Source organism: Arachis hypogaea, chromosome 11, assembly GCF_003086295.3.
Source record: "Arachis hypogaea cultivar Tifrunner chromosome 11, arahy.Tifrunner.gnm2.J5K5, whole genome shotgun sequence".
Lineage (NCBI taxonomy): Eukaryota > Viridiplantae > Streptophyta > Magnoliopsida > Fabales > Fabaceae > Arachis > Arachis hypogaea.
In genome coordinates this window covers 139,757,793-139,763,531 of record NC_092046.1, presented here as the reverse complement: position 1 = coordinate 139,763,531, position 5,739 = coordinate 139,757,793, and the positions used below count along the sequence as shown (strand labels likewise).

General features: G+C 37.5%; 1 non-coding gene across 1 annotated transcript; it reads left to right on the top strand.

Annotated features, from left to right (window-relative positions):
• The first annotated feature begins 3,063 nt into the window (after window positions 1–3,063).
• Window positions 3,064–3,171, top strand: LOC112725407 (small nucleolar RNA R71). Its single transcript, XR_003164518.1, has one exon. It is a non-coding gene; the product is annotated as a small nucleolar RNA R71 (small nucleolar RNA).
• Window positions 3,172–5,739: the final 2,568 nt, after the last annotated feature.

The window sequence follows — 5,739 nt, the reverse complement described above, 5'->3', positions numbered from 1 at the left end:
AATTACTAATGATCATGTAATGAAGACACAAACATAGATAAGCACTTAACATAGAGAAAACAAAAAACAGAGAAAGTAAGAACAAGGAATGAGTCCACCTTAGTGATGGTGGCGTTTCCTCCTTGAGGAACCCATGATGTCCTTGAGCTCTTCTATGTCTCTTCCTTGTCTTTGTTGCTCCTCCCTCATTGCTTTTTGATCTTCTCTTATTTCATGAAGGATGATGGAGTGCTCTTGATGTTCCACCCTTAGTTGTCCCATGTTGGAACTTAATTCTCCTAGGGAGGTTTTGATTTGCTCCCAATATTTATGTGGAGGGAAGTGCATCCCCTGAGGTATCTCAGGGATTTCTTGATGATGAGCTTCTTCATGTGCCTGTTGAGATCCATGAATGTGCTCTTTTGTTTGTTCCACCCTTTTCTTAGTGATGGGCTTGTGAGATGAATCTTTCCATCTCCCATGGCTCAGAGGTGGAAGCAATTGCCTTCCCTTTCCTCTTTCTTGAGGTTTCTTTGGCCTTAGGTGCCATTAATGGTTATGGAAAAACAAAAAGCTTATGCTTTTACCACACCAAACTTAGAATTTTGCTCGCCCTCGAGCAAGAGAAGAAAGAATAGAAGAAGAAGAAGAAGAAGAAGATATGGAGGAGATGGAGGGATGTGTGTATTTGGCCATATGGGTGGGATTGGGTGGGAAAGAGATGTTGAATTTTGAAGGTAGGTGGGTGTATGGATGTGAGTGGTAAATGGAAAACAGAAGGGATGATCATGAATGGAGAGAGAGGGTGAGAAGAAGTGAGTGGAGGTAGGTGGGGATCCTGTGGGATCCACAGATCCTGAGGTGATCTTGTGGGGTCCACAAATCCTGAGGTATTCAAGGATTTACAACCTTGCACCAAATTAGGCATGTAAAATGCCCTTGCACACAACTCTGGGCGTTCAGCGCCATGTTGGTGCCCATTTTGGGCGTTCAACGCCCATTTGTTGCCCATTTCTGGCGTTGAACGCCAGAACCATGCTTGTTCTAGGCGTTCAGCGCCAGCTCCTCTCCAGGGTGCAATTCTGGCGTTCAGCGCCCAGATGCTGCCCATTTTGGGCATTCAGCGCCCAAATACTGCCCATTTTGGGCGTTCAGCGCTAGAACCATTCTCTGTTCTGGCGTTGAATGCCAGGCAGATGCTTCCTCCAGGGTGTGATTTTTCTTCTGCTGTTTTTGATTCCGTTTTCAATTTTTATATTTATTTTGTGACTCCACATGATCATGAACCTATAAAGACATATAACTAAGAAAAATATAGTTAGATAAATAAAAATTGGGTTGCCTCCCAACAAGCGCTTCTTTAATGTCAATAGCTTGACAGTGGGCTCTCATGGAGCCTCACAGATGTTCAGAGCATTGTTGAGACTCTCCAACACCAAACTTAGAGTTTGGATATGGGAGTTCAACACCAAACTTAGAGTTTGGTTGTGGCCTCCCAACACCAAACTTAGAGTTTGACTGTGGGAGCTTTGGTTGACTCTGCTTTGAGAGAAGCTTTTTTTGCTTTCTCTCCATGGATGCAGAGAGAGATCCTTGAGTTGTAAACACAAGGTTGTCCTTATTCAATTGAAGGATTAATTCTCCTTTGTCCACATCAATCACAACTCTTGCTGTGGCTAGGAAAGGTCTTCCTAGGATGATGGATTCATCCTCTTCCTTTCCAGTATCTAGGACTATGAAATCAGCAGGGATGTAAAGGCCTTCAACCTTTACTAATACGTCCTCTACTTGTCCATAAGCCTATTTTCTTGAATTATCTGCCATCTCTAATGAGATTTTAGCAGCTTGCACCCCATAGATTTCCAGTTTCTCTATTACAGAGAGGGGCATGAGGTTTATTCTTGAACCAAGGTCACACAGAGCCTTAAAGATCATGGTGCCTATGGTACAAGGTATTATGAACTTTCCAGGATCCTGTCTCTTCTGAGGCAATGTTAGTTGATCCAGATCACTTAGTTCATTGGTGAACAAAGGAGGTTCATCTTCCCAAGTATCAATGCCAAATAATTTGGCATTTAGCTTCATGATTGCACCAAGGAACTTGGCAGCTTGCTCTTCAGTAACTTCCTCATTCTCTTCAGAAGAAGAATACTCATCAGAGCTCATGAATGGCATAAGGAGGTTTAATGGAATCTCTATGGTCTCTAGATGAGCCTCAGAGTCCTTTGGTTCCTCAGAGGGAAGCTCCTTATTGATCACTGGACGTCCCAGGAGGTCTTCCCCCTTGGGATTCACGTCCTCTCCTTCCCTTACAGGTTCGGCCATGGTGCTTATGTCAATGGCCTTGCACTCTCCTTTTGGATTCTCTTCTGTATTGCTTGGGAGAGTACTAGGAGGGATTTCAGTGATCCTTTTACTCAGCTGGCCCACTTGTGCTTCCAAATTTCTAATGGAAGACCTTTTTTCATTCATGAAACTTACAGTGGCCTTGGATAGATCAGAGACTAAGTTTGCTAAATTAGAGGTATTTTGTTCAGAGTTCTCTGTCTGTTGCTGAGTGGATGATGGAAAAGGTTTATTATTGTTAAACCTGTTTCTTCCACCATTATTAAAGCCTTGTTGAGGCCTTTGATCCTTCCATGAGAGATTTAGATGATTTCTCCATGATGGGTTATAGGTGTTTCCATAAGGTTCACCTAAGTAATTCACCTCTGCTATTGCAGGGTTTTCAGGATCATAAGCTTCTTCTGCATAAGAAGCCTCTTGAGTACTGTTGGATGCAGCTTGCATTCCATTCAGACTCTGAGAAATCATATTGACTTGCTGAGTCAATATTTTGTTCTGAGCCAATATGGCATTCAGAGTATCAACTTCAAGAACTCCCTTCTTCATAGGCGTCCCATTACTCACAGGATTCCTCTCAGAAGTGTACATAAACTGGTTATTAGCAACCATGTCAATGAGTTCTTGAGCTTCTGCAGGTGTTTTCTTTAGGTGAATGGATCCACCTGCAGAAGTATCCAATGACATCTTTGATAGCTCAGATAAACCATCATAGAATATATCCAGTATGGTCTATTCTGAAAGCATGTCAGAAAGACACTTTTTGGTCAACTGTTTGTATCTTTCCCAAGCTTCATAGAGGGATTCACCATCTTTTTGTTTGAAGGTTTGAACATCCACTCTAAGCTTGCTCAGCTTTTGAGGAGGAAAGAACTTGGCTAAGAAAGCCGTGACCAGCTTATCCCAAGAGTTCAGGCTGTCTTTAGGTTGAGAGTCCAACCATATTCTAGCTCTGTCTCTTACAGAAAATGGGAAAAGCATGAGCCTGTAGACTTCAGGATCTACTCCATTAGTCTTAACAGTATCACAGATCTGCAAGAATTCAGTTAAGAACTGAAAAGGATCTTCAGATGGAAGTCCATGAAACTTGCAGTTCTGCTGCATCAGAGAAACTAGCTGAGGTTTCAGCTCAAAGTTGTTTGCTCCAATGGCAGGAATGGAGATGCTTCTTCCATGTAAATTGGAATTAGGTGCAGTAAAGTCACCAAGCATTCTCCTTGCATTATTATTATTTTCGGCTGCCATCTCCTCTTCCTGTTCGAAAATTTCTGAAAGGTTCTCTCTGGATTGTTGTAGTTTAGCTTCTCTTAGTTTCCTCTTCAGAGTCCTTTCAGGTTCTGGATCTGCTTCAACAAGAATGTTCTTGTCCTTGCTCCTGCTCATATGAAAAAGAGAGAACAGAAAAATAATAATAATAGGGGTCCTTTTTACCACAGTATAGAGGTCCTAGTGTGAGTAGAAGAAAAGAAGAAGAAGAAATTCGAACACAGATGGAAGAGGGGGTTCGAATTTGGGTGAGATGAAGTGTTAGTAGATGAATAAATAATTAGAAGGAGATGAGGGAGAAGGATTTTCGAAAATTATTTTTGAAAAAGAGTTAGTGATTTTCGAAAATAGTTTTTGAAAAAGGTTAGTAATTTTTTGAAAAGTTTAAAATCAAAAGTTAAAATAATTAATTAATTAAAAAGAATTTTTGAAAAAGAGGGAGATATTTTCGAAAATTAGAGAGAGAGAGCGTTAGTTAGGTGGTTTTGAAAAAGATAAGAAACAAACAAAAAGTTAGTTAGTTAGTTGAAACAACTTTTGAAAAGATAAGAAGTTAGGAAGTTAGAAAAGATATTTTGAAATCATATTTTTGAAAAAGATAAAATAAGAAGATATTTTTGAAAAGATATGATTGAAATTAGTTTTTGAAAAAGATTTGATTTTTAAAATCTCAATTAATGACTTGATTCACAAGAAATCACAAGATATGATTCTAGAACTTAAAGTTTGAATCTTTCTTAACAAGCAAGTAACAAACTTGAAATTTTTAAATCAAAACATTAATTGATGATGTTATTTTCGAAAATTTGATGTAAAATTAAGAAAAAGATTTTTGAAAAATATTTTTGAAATTTTTGAAAATAACTAAAAAAATGAAAAAGATTTGATTTTTGAAAAAGATTTTGAAAAAGATAAGATTTTCAAATTGAAAATTTGATTTGACTCATGAAAACAACTAGAGTTTAAAAATTTTTGAAAAAGTCAACTCAAATTTTCGAATTTGATGAGAGATAAAAGGGGAAGATATTTTTTTGATTTTTGAATTTTTATGATGAGAGAGAAAAATAAGAAAAATGATGCAATGCATGAAAGTTATGGATCAAAACAATGAATGCATGCAAGAATGCTATGAATGTCAAGATGAACACCAAGAACACTATGAAGATCATGATGAACATCAAGAACACATTTTTGAAAAATTTTTAATGCAAAGAAAACATGCAAGACACCAAACTTAGAAATCTTTGATGCTTAGACTCTATGGATGCAAGAATGCACATGAAAAACATCATACAACACAAAACAAGAAAACATCAAAATCAAACAAGAAGACTTACCAAGAACAACTTGAAGATCATGAAGAACACTATAAATGCATGAATTTTCGAAAAATGCAAGATGAATATGCAATTGACACCAAACTTATAACATGACACATGACTCAAACAAGAAACACAAAAATATTTTTTTGATTTTTTATTATTTTCTAAATTTTTTTGGAATTTTTTTCGAAAATTATTTGAAAAACAAAAATAAGGATTCCAAAATTTTTAATATGAATTCCAGGAATCTTATGCTCTTTAGTCTAAAGCTCCAATCAAAGGGTCAGGCATGGCTTAATAGCCAGCCAAGCTTTAGTATGTAAATCAGGAACAGCAGCAGGTGGATTAGCAACAACTAGCTTGCTCTTGATAACAAATTAGAAGCCTCAGTCCAAATGAATTTGGACATGGCTTTACATGCTTCATGAAACACTAGAATTCATTCTTAAAAGTTTTGAAGCCATAGAATAATTTATTTTTGAAAACATTATTTTTATTATTTTTTTTTCGAAAACAAAAGAAAAATTTTTGAAAGATTTTTGAAAAATTTTTGAAAACAAAACAAAAATAAAATTACCTAATCTGAGCAACAGGATGAACCGTTAGTTGTCCAAACTCAAACAATCCCCGGCAACGGCGCCAAAAACTTGGTGCGCAGAAATTGTGATTACACTTTAATTATGTAAAATTCATCGCTCTTTCTTTCCCTGGTAATGGCGCCAAAAACATGATGCCAATACCATGGTTCACAACTTCGCACAACTAACCAGCAAGTGCACTCGGTCATCCAAGTAATACCTTACGTGAGTAAGGGTCGAATCCCACGGAG